This window comes from Ascaphus truei, chromosome 19 (genome assembly GCF_040206685.1).
Source record: "Ascaphus truei isolate aAscTru1 chromosome 19, aAscTru1.hap1, whole genome shotgun sequence".
NCBI classification, from domain to species: Eukaryota; Metazoa; Chordata; class Amphibia; order Anura; family Ascaphidae; genus Ascaphus; species Ascaphus truei.
In genome coordinates this window covers 5,797,816-5,815,346 of record NC_134501.1, presented here as the reverse complement: position 1 = coordinate 5,815,346, position 17,531 = coordinate 5,797,816, and the positions used below count along the sequence as shown (strand labels likewise).

Here is a 17,531-nt window from a genome sequence, read left to right as displayed (position 1 = left end):
TGCGTCGCTTATAATTTTGGGATTCGCCTCCATTCGCTTTGTTACAAACGAATTATGATATCCCCTCCTCCGAATTCTTCAGATTTCTTCAGGTTAGGCACTATATCCAATCAATTTACAAGCCAAATCAACCCCGTGCTTTAACTTTGTATGAGGACTGGTGTCTACACCAACCCCACACAAAGGGCATCATCTCCAGAATATATCACAATTTATCCTCTATCAAGAACAACCAAACCCCCGATAACTATATGGTATCCTGGGAAATGGATCATAACGTCTGTATAGATCTCGATATCTGGGAAGCTGCTTCCAAAAATTTATCATGTGTTGTAATTAAGGAGAATATTTACAAGTTAATATTTAGATGGTATATGACTCCTGCCAGGTTACACTCTTTTCTCCCAGGCGTTTCCCCTCTGTGTTGGCGTGGTTGTGGTGAAGTGGGGAATATACTGCACATATTCTGGTCATGCCCCAAAATCCAACAAACATGGACGGAAGTGTTCACCTTAATACACAAGATACTAGAAATCTCTGTCCCACACGACCCAGTATATATATATATATATATATATATATATATATATATATATATATATATATATATATATATATATCACTAGGAAAACCAATGGCTAATATCTCCAAAAAAAAAGCTAGAGTAATATCCCAAATCTTAAACGCTACACGGTGTACAATTGCCAAAAATTGGAAACAATCGCCCCCCCCCCCATCCTTAAATCAAATAAATAACAAAATCTGGCATATAGTCTATATGGAAAAACTCTCAGCCTATCTGAACGGCTCTATCTCGCAATTCTCCGAGACTTGGGCTCCTTGGTTCCGCCATGCAGGTATATCCCCATATATAGACTCGAAAACTTTGAACAGAGTGATACATGTGGTATTTAATTTGTTGAATACAGTGCGATATTGGTACAAATGCTACCCCTTCCCCCCCCTCCCTGATCTCCATCTCCCTCTTCTCTATTGTTCCACAGCCAGTTTATTTGTATTACTGTATCCCCCTTTTCTTTTGTGTAATATGCTGTGTTTACCTTATTTTGTATGTTTGAAAATGTTCAATAAAAATTTAATAAAAAAAATAAAAAATAAAAATCCCTACAGGTTTTCCTTTTTTCATACTATATCCCCCACCTCCCCACCCCCTCCCACCCCCACCACCTCCCACCCTCCCGTACACATAATTCAGTTATACGAACGCTTCACTTCCTTCACAATACAAATGCCCCCCCTCCTCCCATCTCTTTTTGTGACCTTAAGAGGCAACGTGCTTCTGTAATTGCTCACCAGACACAAGTGGGTCGCTTCCTCTACGTTTGACCCGGTTATGAGACACAGGCAAATATATATGAATTATGAGCCTTTTGAGCTTGAACAAAGGGATATTGTGTTGGAGAAGGGGGTAAGAGCGGAGCTACAGCCAAGTGCCTGTAAAGGTTACGTCCCCCGTGATCTGGTGTTGCCTCTCATTCACGTCGGAGGCCGTTCACGTGGGATCGGATCTGCTAACCCATACCTGATTCATCTTCCCTTATGTATTTTGCCCCTTTTTTGGTGTTGTAAGACCAGTGGACCACAAATTGAGCTCTTCTACACATTATGGTGGCATTGGAGATGTATGTGAGCTATGCTAGACCCACACACTACAACCTCGTTTATTTTTATTCATAGACTGGAATTTAGTAACCAGGGTTGCATTGGTAACGCGTGAACAGCAGACGGCTTTCGCTAGTGTTGGGACGTAGTCAAGTGGGTCTGACATCACCTCGGGGTCAAGGTGCATGCAACGTTTTTAAATGGTCTGTGGTAATTTTTCTGTAAGCCTGACGAAGGGGTGAGGAACCTGGAAACCTTGCTGCCATCTTGCACTGTCGCTATACAGAAGACACATGTAAATGGGCGTTGTGTTTTTTGGCATCAAGAGAGTCTCCTCCACATCTTAAGTGCCGGTCACCAAGGACTTTTTTACCCTGAGAACCTAACCGGTGATTCCTGCAAACCTGTTCAGCATGGGAGACCCTCATCCACCGCATGGGCCGGTGCAGGGAAGTCCGCGGTTGCAGCAGAATGTTTTCGGAAGCCGAGATGTTAGTCACCACTCTGCTTCCCGAGGTCACGCTCAATGCCTTGCATTGCGCTACACACGGATTTATGAGAAGTGACAGCTCTGCTTCCGCAGACATCATGCAGCAGTTGCGGTCCCCGTGTTACCCACCATTTTCCACTTGTCCTGGATGAGTGGATTAGTGGATTTATTCCAGCCCTGTCTATTTTAACAAGCCTTTCTGCTGGCTGTTACACGGCTACCCACCCTTCTGTGCTGGTCGTTATTGACCAGTTTGTTAAAACCATGACTGTTCTGGCCCAAGCACACCCTGAGAGATGCGTAGGGACAGGCAGGTTAACTCAATCCCATATATCAAGCAAGGAAACCTTCTTACTTGCTGAAGTGTTTATTTGGGGCAACAACATACAAATAAAAATGGGGGGGGGGGGAAGTACTGAGGGAACACTGGGACACGAGAGCAATGATGGGGAAGGTGAGCTATGGGGGAAGTGGGATAAATGCAGGATATAAGGATAGGTAAAAACCAGTAACTTTACCAGGATAGGAGAGATGACTGCTCAGGATGGCTGCTGGTACTAAGAGGCAGCATGCTGGTATGGGCTGATGGGAAATTAACTGGGACAATACCACCTGACAAGGGCAGGGGGCGCAGTCCATCCTGGTAAAAGGCAGGGGGGTTGCCAAGGCAACTGGCTGAAGCCAGGAAACCCATAAAGGGATCGCAACATAGTTGCAACATCAAGGCTGAGGAGTGCTGGCAGCCTGAAAGCAGAGAAAACACACAGTCCTGTTCCAGGACAATGACCATCTATGGCGTTTAGTAGCCTTACTTTACAGATGTAGCAAACACTATTTCACATGTGCTAGCAGGAGTAACAACACGCTACATCTGCAAGTTAAACAGACACAAGTACAGTTTTGAAAGAAAATATTAAAAAAAGGAAAGTAATTTGTACATTTGTAATGTATTGTGCATAATAGCAATGCAAGAACCAAAAAAATTGTGAAGTTACTTTTTAACAGTGGTAAAATAAATATCTGTTACTTGTTGTGCTACAAATTACATATTACACAGCAATTTTGATTGTAAGCTCTTCAGGCAGGGACTCCCTTTCAAGTCTGAAGTGCTTATTCCCATTATGTGTTATATTATTATGTCACGTGTGTTGCTGCTGTGACGAGCTGTGTACCAGGATGGCGCAATATAAATAAAAATGTACATACATACAAACACACACACACACACACACACACACACACACACCTGTAGCAGCAATCTCAGGCAACAAGAGAGTTAAACAATTGTTGAAATGTAGGTTGTCATTGAAAGAGTGAAATCAGTTACAGATCTGTGAAAAGCTTAAATTATGCAATTTACATATGTAGGTATTTTTAGCTAATGCTTCATCTCCCTTAGGCTACAGTATGCTCAAGAATGAAAATCATCATGGTCATTCATCAAGACCTCCACGGACCAAGCCTGAATACAGAAATGGATGGCTTGCTCTCACACACAGCATAATGTATGAAATAATATTCATTTGACATTTAAAAAGTGCCCAAATGTAGATATAATTAAAAGCTTATTTTCTTTGCTTTTCTCAGTCCTTTTTTTTGTTGTTGTTGTCGTCAACTCCAGTTTATTTTTAAAGGGATCGTTTGGGCAAAAAAAGAAAAAAAACAAAAACACTGTGTTGAACATTATAAACTGTATTACTACCCTGCATGTTATATTCTACAAGTTCAGAAATGCAATTAGTCTTTAGGCAATGGAAAACATAACATTTCTTTTCTTTATTTTGCTGCTCTCCAGTGATAAATACGTTAAATTTAAGAACAATTAAAATGTGAAATTGTGAACCGTTTTAATGTGTGCCGTTTATCATTTTCTCCACGGCGTGTTCGCTGCTCCGCTTACAAACCATTAATATAGCTAAATACTTTTTTTTCCCCATTATATAGTTAAGACAACAAATGTATTTTAATGGCCATCTCAAAGATAATGTAATTATTCACTGCCAGCAGTTCCTGAAAACATTGCTCTATCTTATTCAGATACCAGTTTACACTCATGCGCCAACAACCCAAAAAGGCAATGTGGCATTTGATCACTCAACGCTTGTGCTTTGGTAATAGTGAGCTACAAACAGTGCCGTCTTAACGCATGGGCACGCTGGGCAGTTGCCCGGGGGCCCCACGAGCATAGGGGCCCCACGAGCATAGGGGCCCCACGAGCATAGGGGCCCCGCGCTAATCTATGCACAGACCAGAATTTAACACTAATCACCCGCCTCAACATTCAAATCTCCCGCTAACTCGGTAGGAGAAAAATGACGACTTGTAGCAGAGAGTTGGCATATCTGCATCGCATGTCTGGAGGTACCAATAAATATAAGTTTATTTTAATCGATAATTTACACGTTTATTCCTGTGAGTGGTTGTGCAGGCGGGGCCCAGTGCACTGCTTTGCCCGGGGGCCTATAATGCTGTTAAGACGGCCCTGGCTACAAGTACTTTGTCTTACCAAGGTGTGTGCAATATATTGCACAGTACTACGCTGCAATCCCTCCTAATGTCAAAGGCTTGATATGTGACATTACATTTCAGTGGGCAATCAAAAACTCCTACAGCCCACACTTGTGTGATTACTGCAGAAACATGTGACATTTGAGCAGTACTTTGGAAAGGGCAGGAGGTCTTACAGTATATCAGATTTTTAGGGGCCTAAAGGGATTAAGTGATTATTTGCTACTGGAACATGTGGTCCAGGTATGGTGGTGGAGTGAGATGTCTAAGAGTCGATGGTTAGGGAAATCCTGTTAGGAACTTCAAGAGAAACCATCAAAACAGAATGCAATGCGACAAAATAAAATTCAACACAATAGAAAAAAAAAAAAAAAGTAGGAAAATCTTTACCTGAAACGGAGAAATCTTTTCTCCGCCTGTGAAATATTCTCTCATCTTTACTATTCCTAGAGTGCATCTTAATGAAGGTGAATAACAATGGTACTTTTATATCTGCCAATCTTTTTTTTTTTCCTTCCTCCAGAACTACTAAAACCACAAATAACTCGCTGAACATTTTTATTTTATTTTGCGAGACGTAAATTATGTTGGCTGTTTCCCCGTTTTATGCATCTTTAACAGTTTCATGTAACCCACACCGCCCAGAGGCCAATTTAGTATGAAGCACACAAAAAAATTGCATAAATCAATCACTAGCAAATATATCCCACACTGCACCCTCTTACCCATTTCATTGCTTTAGGAATATACAGTGCCAGGATTAGACTAATCTCTTCATTGGAATAATATCCTTGTTACACTGTGGTGGATTCAGTGGTCATTTCCAATGCTTTCTATACATGAGCACACTGACTGGGGGACATATTCTACCTCTGGCCAAAGCACACACAAAACAAAAAAAAGTTTTCAATGTACATTACGTGTGGCGCCGCAGTACTGCTGCATTTCATTGATTATGTATGCTCAACAAGACCAAAGTGTGGATAGATTTGTTTCACATTTTATTGGGCTGTAGGTACTAAAATGGCCTGCTTCATATTAATAAAATGCAGTATTGCCTACAATGGTTTGGCAGTAAAGAATTGGCATCTTAACAGCCTTGCTGGTGCTCCTAACTCACATGTATTACCTCCTTCAGTAACTGCTTTTAGACAAACAGCAAGGGCAGCCTGGCATGGGACTATTTTGAGGCACAGTAGAGTGGTCCTTATGGTCCTATATGTACCATGTAATCAATGGTTTTGTCTGCAAGTTTTTACGGTTCCCCTTTTAAGCATTGTTCAGTTAGGTTTTGTGCATTTGTCCAATTTGGAATTCATGTTGATTTTGCGTCTCCCTAGAAACTCTTATTTATACGGACATATTGAAACGTCTGAAAAGGGAGTACAATATGTACTCTGGGTATTAGTCGTACAAAGCAGGGAGCATATATTCCAGCATGTCAGAAATGGGTTTTCAAAGTAATTTATTTCACATGCTCAACGCTGTAGTATTTTACTGTAAACCTAGCATATACCTAGTGTTTTAATCTGCTACAGGACTGCCGTATTCACAACATGATTCGTCCAAACAGCATACTGGTTCTTTTACTAAAAATTAGAGTTTTCAGATCTAGATTTCATTTAGGTATTCTCCTTTTGAACATATGGGGGGGGGGGGGTTAATGTTCATCTGACTTGAAAACTGTACAACTAATATATTTCAGTATCATGAACAAACCTCTACATTACAAAAACAAACATTCCCCATGTTTTGAAACAACTGTATCACCACTGAATGGTGTTTAATATTAGATGGAAAACTAAAATACATTCCAAACACTAAATTGCACACGTAAGGATGGTGGTACTTTATTCCTGTGAACCAAATTGATGGTCTGATTCATATGAAATGATTTAATGTTTATTTGGAAAAGCTGGTACAAAACTGGAGAAAACCTACCCTAAGACAACTTTGAACAATACCCTCGTCGTTTGAAAGACACCGAGTTTAGACTGACCCCAAGAGGTACATTTGCAGGGTTTTTTTTTGTTTGTTTGTTTTTTTACACTGTGACTAAATCACAAAATCCCTTATTGTAAAGGAAAACGAATATTGTAGCAATTATTTTCATTGCCTGTTTACAACTTTGGCACGAGAACACTCCACGTCCAGCATTAAAGGAAAGGCATTCTCTGAATTCAATGTTTCATTTTCTTGCCCTGCTGATTTATAAATAAATGATCCACACAGGCTGATTGATGTCTGCCTATAAATAATTAAGCCAGGCATGTGATCCCACTTTCTCATTTTTCCACTTTCCAACAATGAGCAGAAAACATAACTCACAAGGAAGAAGCTAGGTCAAATGCCTTCCCCGCTAAAGCACAAGGTATCTTGTGCTGGCTTTCAAAGGTCTTCCCTTTGATACAACATTTAGTTCTTTAGGGATTTGGGTTCTGTAGTTTACAGTGTGTCCCATGATTCTAACAATTGTATGTTTGTCTGGGAATCACTGTTGAAAGACAGGAACTTGTAGTCAATGCACCTGCATCATACAGTATGTTGGTGCATTGAAATCTGGACACCCCTTCCATTCATTCACCCTGTTGTCAGACTCCAGTAACCTTGGAGAGCACCTTCGTCTGCTAAAGAGATCTCTAGGTAGCAGGTGTCAGTAAGCCTCTCATCTAAAACCCCATCATTTGCAAAGGCGGGGAAAAAATGTTAACCCTTTGCTTTAAGCGGCCAATGGGTTTTATTATTTTGGTTCCTGTTCACCCAGTATCTAAGAGATTAACAGCTACCCTCCCTGTCCTCAAAAAAAAATGCTTGATCTGCAGAGAAATATACATCCCACAAGCATGCAGGGGTTATTCTTGGTCCTATGAGTTTGTGAACACTTCACTGCTGATATCTCCAAGGGTCCAACCCCGATGAAAACGTAAGGCAGGCAGAAACTACTCTGTGGCTTGTAGTCTAATTAAAAAGTGAATCAACTTTGGTCCAAGTCTAGAAAAACAACATTCTAATAAAAAAAAAACCTCTGAAATGCTATGATTGCAACATCTTTAATTAAAAAAGGCTATTTTCTGTCATTGATTCCATTTGTTTCCAAACCTTCCAGCTGGAATAATCTCTTAGCACTAGTGGTCACTTTGCCAAGGGATGATTGGATAGTAAAACAGCAAAGACTTGGGGTGCCCTAAAAGTTTAGCAGGGTTGGACATGGATTCCCATAAGTGTCATCATTCTAGTTTCCCTGCATTTGATATATTGAATACTAAAAACTTTTATTACACATTGATCAGATTTTTGTGCAGCCCTGGAGCTGGTTTTAAGTCAATGAACTGTTCTCTTAATCCAAAATCAGGAGGTAAATGCATAGGGGAAAAAAATAAAATAAAAAAGTATATATATAATATATGGGATATGGGATATGGGATATATGGGTGGCCCTATGATCAATTAGTTGCAATAACGTAATTAGCTCTAGATAACCATAACCAATTACCACTGGGTATAGACATTAACAACATATATGTATAGTTGTTAATGTAATTATTCAATACAAGGCAACAGAATTTGCAAATAATTAAAGGGGATGTCAGAATTAAAAGTGCGATACTTATTGGTTTTACAAAGGTTTTTTTTCACAATGCATATCAACAATTTCACAGCATTGTAGAAAATTGTGGACTTGTTTCAGTTTTTCTCCTTTACAGAACTTACCACTTACAATGTAAATTTGCCCACAGTTATAAATCACAATAAGTAATGTATTACAGCATGTACCAAATCAACACTAATGCATAGAGAATGTCATATCATTTGGGTTGTATTACAAATATGTGACATACTAACAAGTCATACATTAAATATCACACAGGGGTTGTCTAATATTAATCAGCACTGGCTTTCCTTTATTTCCTGTGCGGATATGGAAACCCTGGGATATATACATTACATGCAATTGAAAAACAAAAACCAGGATCACATTAAAAATGTCCCTAAATCTCTGCACCCAGAAAGGGGGAAACTGTATAGATCCCTTAATGAGCCAGTACAGCCTCAATGTAACAGGGACTTCCCATCACCACACAGCTGCCCAACTCATTCACTGGGAGTCTCACTCACCCAACACCAACTTCCAGGCATGATCTAATAAATAGCATTTATCACAGACACCCCACAACCCCACGTGTTTTATAACAAGCACCCACTTAACCCCTGCAATGCCAGAGGGGGCTGCAACGCGTTGCCCCCTCCGGCACTGCAGGGGTTAGTGCACTACCCGTGCATAACTTACCTGGGTTAGGTAGGGTGCCCCCCCCGGGGGTGAAGCCTTTCCCCCTCTCCCTTTGGATCAGAGTTTTAGGCACAACAAGTAGTAGGTTATCCTTCATCAATTTCATCCAGGCAGGGGGGGGGGGACTGCACCTGTGTGAGGTGGGGAGAGGGTGCACCCAGCCTGTGATGCTGCTGCCTCCTGACACTTGGCTGGGGGAGTGGGTGCCTGTGCCCATGCAAAGTGCTGGCTGCAGTGTGGGATAGGTGCGTGCTAGTGGTACTGTTGCATGATTGCAGGCTGCTCTGGGTGATGCCGGGGAGCGTGCACAGGCAGGCAGGGTGCAGTGTCTCTGCCTGTGCTGCCTGGGAGACTCCAGCTGGCTGCACGCGGTGGGCGGGTGAGGGAGGATGCAGCACGCGCCGCCCCCTGCACGCGGTCTCCTCCCCCTCCCGGGACCGGCGCGCGCTGCTCCTGCTCCTGCTCCCAGCTTCCGTGCAGCGCCCTCTACTCCCGTGCAAAGCGTGTGCTGGCCATCCTCCCACTCCCCCCTCTCACCCATCCTGCCACTCCCCGTTCTCACCCCCCCCTTCCCCCACTCTCACCCATTCCCACACCCCTTCCCACCCATACCCATCCCTTCTCACCTATACCCACTCCCCCACCCATCCCCATTCCCACCCCCCTTCCCCCACCCATCCCCCCTCTCACCCCCCTTCCCCCACCCATCCCCCCTCTCACCCATACCCATCCCTTCTCTCACCCATACCTATTCCCACCCCCCTTCCCCACCCATTCCCCCCCCACCCCCCCGCCTTCTCACCCATTCCCCTTCTTCTCACCCATACCCCCCCACCCTCCCCGCCTTCTCATCCATACCCCCCACCCTCCCCGCCTTCTCATCCCTACCCCCCACCCTCCCCGCCTTCTCATCCATTCCCCCCACCCTCCCCGCCTTCTCATCCATCCCCCCCCACCCTCCCCGCCTTCTCATCCATCCCCCCCCACCCTCCCCGCCTTCTCATCCATTCCCCCCTGCCTTCTCATCCATTCCCCCCCACCCTCCTCGCCTTCTCACCCATTCCCCCTCTTCTCACCCATTCCCCCCCACCCTCCCTGCCTTCTCATCCATACCCCCCCACCCTCCCCGCCTTCTCATCCATTCCCCCCCACCCTCCCCGCCTTCTCATCCATTCCCCCCCACCCTCCTCACCTATACCCACTCCCCCACCCGTCCCCATTCCCACCCCCCTTCCCCCACCCATCCCCCCTCTCACCCCCCTTCCCCCACCCATCCCCCCTCTCACCCCCCCTTCCCCCACCCATCCCCCTCTCACCCCCCTTCCCCCACCCATCCCCCCTCTCACCCCCCTTCCCCCACCCATCCCCCCTCTCACCCATACCCATCCCTTCCCTCACCCATACCTATTCCCACCCCCCTTCCCCACCCATTCCCCCCCACCCCCCCGCCTTCTCACCCATTCCCCTTCTTCTCACCCATACCCCCCCACCCTCCCCGCCTTCTCATCCATACCCCCCACCCTCCCCGCCTTCTCATCCATTCCCCCCCACCCTCCCCGCCTTCTCATCCATTCCCCCCCGCCTTCTCATCCATTCCCCCCCACCCTCCTCGCCTTCTCACCCATTCCCCCTCTTCTCACCCATTCCCCCCCACCCTCCCCGCCTTCTCATCCATACCCCCCCACCCTCCCCGCCTTCTCATCCATTCCCCCCCACCCTCCCCGCCTTCTCATCCATTCCCCCCCGCATTCTCATCCATTCCCCCCCACCCTCCTCGCCTTCTCACCCATTCCCCCTCTTCTCACCCATTCCCCCCCACCCTCCCCGCCTTCTCATCCATTCCCCCCCACCCTCCCCGCCTTCTCATCCATTCCCTCCCACCCTCCCCGCCTTCTCATCCATTCCCCCCCACCCTCCCCGCCTTCTCATCCATTCCCCCCCACCCTCCCCGCCTTCTCATCCATTCCCCCCCACCCTCCCCGCCTTCTCATCCATTCCCACCGCACCTTCCCATTCTCCCCCCCCCTCATCTATCCCTTCTCTCGCCCATACCCACCCCCCTTCCCTCACCTATTCCCCCCACACTCCCCGCCTTCTCATCCATTTCCCCCCACACTCCCCGCCTTCTCATTCATTTCCCCCTCCCCTCCCTCCCCGCCTTCTCACCCATTTCCCCCTCCCCTCCCTCCCCGCCTTCTCACCCATTTCCCCCATCCCTCCCTCCCCGCCTTCTCACCCATTTCCCCCACCCCTCCCTCCCCGCCTTCTCACCCATTTCCCCCACCCCTCCCTCCCCGCCTTCTCACCCATTTCCCCCACCCCTCCCTCCCCGCCTTCTCACCCATTTCCCCCACCCCTCCCTCCCCGCCTTCTCACCCATTTCCCCCACCCCTCCCCCCGCCTTCTCATCCATTTCCGCCTCCCCTCCCTCCCCGCCTTCTCACCCATTTTCCCCACCCTTCCCTCCCCGCCTTCTCACCCATTTCGCCCACCCCTCCCTTCCCGCCTTCTCACACATTTCCCCCACCACTCCCTCCCCCCGCCTTCTCACCTATTTCCCCCTCCCTCCCCACCTTCTCACCCATTCCCCCTTCTCACCTTCTCACCCATTCTCACCGCACCTTCTCCTTCCGATTCTCCCCCCCCTCTCACCCATCCCTTCTCTCACGAATACCCACCACCCTTCCCTCACTGATTCCCCCCCCACCCCTCCCTGCATTCTCACCTATCCCCACCCCTCCCTGCCTTCTCACCTATTCCCCACCCCCACCCCTCCTCACCCATTCCCCCCCTCCACCCCTCCCTGCCTTCTCACCCATCCCTCCTCCCCCAACCCTCCCTGCCTTCTCACCCATCCCTCCTCCCCCACCCCTCCCTGCCTTCTCACCCAAGGTCTCTCTGAGTTCCTCAGCGGACCGCCTTTGGCGCCCTGGCCGGCTGTCAGTTAAAGAGCCCTGATTTAGGGTATCAAAAACTCCCACCTGTAAAACTATGGTGAAATTGCACCCAGATTTATGAAATGCAAATAAAATCCAGTGTAGATGGGATGGTGACCCATCACATACTGACCAATTCTCCCTATTTGTGAAGGAGACGGCTTGATTTTAGGTGCCAAAAAATATTTTCCTGCTGTCTCGGAAGCAATAAGTCAATGGTAATTTCAGAAATCTCCTGCTTTTTATCCCAAATATTCCTGATATTCTCAAATGGTGACGAGTGTGCGCATAAGCACTGCCCCATATACACGTAAGCATGTATCGGGTGATGTATCAATGTACAGAAAGTAAGGAAATTCCTTTATTTTGATGCAAATTGTGAGACACAAAAGTTTGTCACGTCAAAACTTGACAGATTTTGTGGATGGAAATCTTATACTATATTAGTGAAATGAAAGCACTGTATGTTTGCCTGCCTGCATGCATGCCTGCCTGCTGGATGTCCGGTGTCCCTAGGGGAAATCTCATTGGTCCCTTGGGCCGCCCCCGCACACCTCTCATTGGCCTGAGGCGGAGTGACGGCCCAAAGGACACACAGGGACAAAAACACACACACAGGGATATACACACACACACACACGGACACACGGACACACGGACACACACACACACACACACACACAGTAGGGGGGGGGGGTGTACATTAGCAGCATGTATAACCCGGGGGGGGGGGGGGGGGCCTCACATACCCGCCGGAGCCTCCGCCTCTTCCTCCCCGAAATCAGCCTCCCCCCCCCCCCCCCCCCGGCGCCGCTACAGTCAGCGGAGGAGCGAGTGCCCGGGACACAGCGGGGGAGCGGCCACAACAAGCTGCCTCCCGCCTCAGTTCCACGTGGGAGCGGCCGGACGGGTGAGTGAGCGGCCTTCACCTCCCCTCACCCCCCTTCAAATCACCTCCCCCCCCTTCACCCACCCCTCACCTCACCCACCCCTCACCCCCCTTCAAATCACCTCCCCCCCCCCCCGGCGCCGCTACAGTCAGCGGCGAGTGCCCGGGACACAGCGGGGGAGCGGCCACAACAAGCTGCCTCCCGCCTCAGTTCCACTTGGGAGCGGCCGGACGGGTGAGTGAGCGGCCTTCACCTCCCCTCACCTCCCTTCAAATCACCTCCCCTCCACCCCCCCCCCCCCCCCCCCCCCCCGGCGCCGCTACAGTCAGCGGAGCGAGCGAGCGCCCGGGACACAGCGGGGGAGCGGCCACAACAAGCTGCCTCCCGCCTCAGATCCACGTGGGAGCGGCCGGACGGGTGAGGGAGCTGCCGAACGGGTGAGTGAGCGGCCGGACGGGTGAGGGAGCGGCCTTCACCTCCCCTCACCTCCCCTCACCTCCCCTCACCCCCCTTCACCTCCCTTCACCTCCCCTCACCCCCCTTCATCTCACCTCCCCTCACCCACCCCTCACCTCCCCTCACTCCACTTCCCTTCCCTTCCACCTCCCTCCACCCCCCCTTCACCTCCCCTCCACCCCCCCTTCACCTCCCCTCCACCCCCCCTTCACCTCCCCTCCACCCCCCCTTCACCTCCCCTCCACCTCCCCTCCACCTCCCTTCACCTCCCCTTCACCCCCCCCACCTCCCCTTCACCCCCCCCCACCTCCCCTTCACCCCCCCCCCACCTCCCCTTCACCCCCCCCACCTCCCCTTCACCCCCCTTCACCTCCCCTTCACCCCCCCCACCTCCCCTTCACCCCCCCCCGACCTCCCCTTCACCCCCCCCACCTCCCCTTCACCCCCCTTCACCCCCCCCACCTCCCCTCCACCTCCCCTCCACCACCCCCCCCTTCACCTCCCCTCCACCCCCCCTTCACCTCCCCTTCACCCCCCCCTCACCTCCCCTCCACCCCCCCCCTTCACCTCCCCTTCACCCCCCCCTTCACCTCCCCTTCACCCCCCCCTCACCTCCCCTCCACCCCCCTTCACCTCCCCTCCACCCCCCCCCCTTCACCTCCCCTCCACCCCCCCCCTTCACCTCCCCTCCACCCCCCCCCCTTCACCTCCCCTCCACCCCCCCTTCACCTCCCCTCCACCCCCCCCCTTCACCTCCCCTCCACCCCCACCTTCACCCCCCCTTCACCTCCCCTCCACCCCCACCTTCACCCCCCCTTCACCTTCCCTTCACTCCCCCCTTACAACCTCTCACCACCTCCACCCCCCTTCCCACCTCCCCCACCCCCCTTCCCAACTCCCCACCACCTCCCCCCCTTCCCACCACCTCCCCCCACCCCCCCCTTCCCACCACCTCCCCCCCCCTTCCCACCACCTCCCCCCCCTTCCCACCACCTCCCCCGCACCCCCCCCCCCTTCCCACCACCTCCCCCGCACCCCCCCCTTTCCCACCACCTCCCCCCCACCCCCCCCCTTCCCACCACCTCCCCCCCACCCCCCTCCTTCCCACCACCTCCCCCCCCACCCCCACCACCTCCCCCCCCACCCCCCCCCCTTCCCTGAGGCGGAGTCACGGGCCAAAGGACACACAGGGACACAGACACACACGTAGACACACACACACACACACAGACGTAGACACACACACACGTATACACACACACACGTATACACAAACACACACACGTAGACACAAACACACACACGTAGACACACACATAGACACACACATACACACGTACACACACACGCACGTAGACACACACGCACGTACACGTAGACACACACACATGTACACGTAGACACGCACACACACATGTACACGTAGACACGTACACACACACACACACGTACACGTACACACACACACACACACACACACATGTACACGTAGACACGTACACACACACACATGTACACGTATACTCACACACATGTACACGTACACACACACATGGAGACATACACACACACACATGGAGACATACAAACACATACGTGGAGACATACACACACACACATGTACACATACACACACACACGTATACACTCACACACGTATACACACAGGTATACATACACATAATGTATACACACACACACACATGTATACACACACACACACATGTATACACACACACACACACGTGTATACACACACGTGTATACACACACACACACATGTGTATACACACACACATGTGTATACACACACACACATGTGTATACACACTCACACACGTGTATACACACACACACACGTGTATACACACACACACGTGTACACACACACGTGTACACACACACACACACACGTGTACACACACACACACGTGTACACACACACACACATGTGTACACACACACATGTGTACACACACACATGTGTACACACACACACGTGTACACACACACACGTGTACACACACGTGTACACACACACACACGTGCACACACACACGTGTACACACACACGTGTACACACACACACGTGTACACACACACACGTGTACACACACACACGTGTGTACACACACACGCGTGTACACACACACACGTGTACACACACACGTATATACACACACACGTATATACACACACATGTATATACACACACATGTATACACACACACATGTATACACACACACACGTATACACACACACACACGTATACACACACACACACGTGTACACACACACACACACACACACACACACACACACACACACTTATACACACACACACATACAATGTATACACACAAACATGTATACACACACACAAACATGTATACACGTGTATACACACATGTGTATACACACACACGTATACACACACACAATATATACATACACACAATGTATACACACACACACGTGTATACACACACGTGTATACACACACACACACATGTGTATACACACACACGTGTATACACACACACACGTGTATACACACACACACGTGTATACACACACGTGTATACACACACACGTGTATACACACACACACGTGTATACACACACGTGTATACACACACACACGTGTATACACACACACACACGTGTATACACATACACACACACGTGTATACACACACACACACCCCAGCACCACCACATCAGCACACCGGTATCCCATGCCCCCCCAGCACACTGGCATTCTCGGCTCCCCACCATTCCCAGCCCCCATCAACACCATCAGCACCCACACATCGCCACCTTTGCACCTCCCCCATCGGCACACCCACATCCGCACCCCCACATCAGCACCAAACCCTCCCAAATCAGCACACCAATACAATCACCATCAGTACAGCCACAGCAGCACTACCACCGCACATGGGCCGCGTGGACCACTCCCCACCCAAATGCCACACCCACACCACAAACATCCCGGGCAACGCCGGGGCTCTCAGCTAGTACAATATAAAAAGTGATTCATAGAGACGCAGAACTTGATACATCTTATGGTTTTATGTATGTAATTCCTGCTGTTGGCACTCCCCAAATCAATGGCTGAGGCAGGTCACACAAACAGGACTTTGGTACATTAACACAAAGTAAAGCCGTGCGTATAGTGCCCGCGACGGGCGATGCGGCATCGCCCAAAAACAAATACATTGCCGCCGCCGCGTGCGCTTATAGTAAGCGCGATGGCGACAATGCGATGGAGCGATGTTGCGTTGCCAAATTTGGAAGCTGGCAATATTTAATTTTTCAATGGCTTGTCGCCTCATGTGACAGCCCCTGAACCAATCAAATGCCATAAAGCCCGCTGCCACTGCAAAGCGAAATATAAGTTTCACTAGCGGCGACGAGTGACGTCACCCGTCGCGTCGCCCGTCGCGGGCACTATACGCGTGGCCTTACACAAGAGGAGGAGGACACAATTTGCATAATTGTTGCTCCATAAGGTATTCTGTATCAGTCTCCCAAGTGCAAAACTGACCCTAAAATAGCAGCAGATTTATCAAAGAAACCCCCTCTCTTGCTTTCTTTTTCTAAAATAGTTTTTTTTCATTGGGTTCATAAACATTAAACAACAACAATACAATACAGACAAGAAAAAAACAATAAGAAACAGAAAAATATACTTTTACACACAATAGTTTTTAGTATTGCTCATCATTCTTATGATTTCAAAATTCAACACATTAACACAAATAATAATAAAAAGAAAAGAAAAAACAGATAATAGCATTTTCAAAGAATAACATCAAAGCAATCACCGCAGATCCTCCCCCATCAACAATGTACCATCATATTTCCTCAAGGGGGAAATTATCTGTGTCCCATCGCAATCAGTCCGAGGAGACCCCAAGAGGAATGCTCAAACGCCTGTATGATTGAATCCCTATCCTGTTGCGACATAGTATCAATAACAATAATTGCCCACTACATACTTGAAAACGAGAGGTAACTCTCAATGTATTACTTCCTGGTAACATATTTTATAAATAAATAAAATAAATAAATAAACTTTTCCCATTGTTGTAAAACAAAATAATCGGTTTTTAATTCTTTATTCGTCTCAGCTTCTAATTTGTCCAATATCATCAGTTTATTCAGATAATCGTTTCAAATATCTAAAGTTCAGGCTTTATCCATTTCACCATCACTGTTTTCCGTGCTGCAAGCAAGACAATCTCTGCCAGCCCACGGACCTTGTTCCTTACCTTAACCCAACTGTGGGATTCAGCCAGTCCGCACCGGCTCGTGCAAACCCGTTACTGCGTTT

General features: G+C 48.8%; 1 protein-coding gene across 1 annotated transcript in view; it reads right to left on the bottom strand.

Moving 5' to 3' along the window:
• Positions 1–9,297, bottom strand: part of CHST8 (carbohydrate sulfotransferase 8) — a 231,684-nt gene extending 222,387 nt beyond the window's left edge. Inside the window, exon 1 of the mRNA XM_075576373.1 lies at positions 8,910–9,297. The gene's annotated coding sequence lies outside the window, so the exon portion shown is untranslated. The remainder of the gene's footprint in view (positions 1–8,909) is intronic.
• Between the last annotated feature and the right edge of the window lie 8,234 nt (positions 9,298–17,531).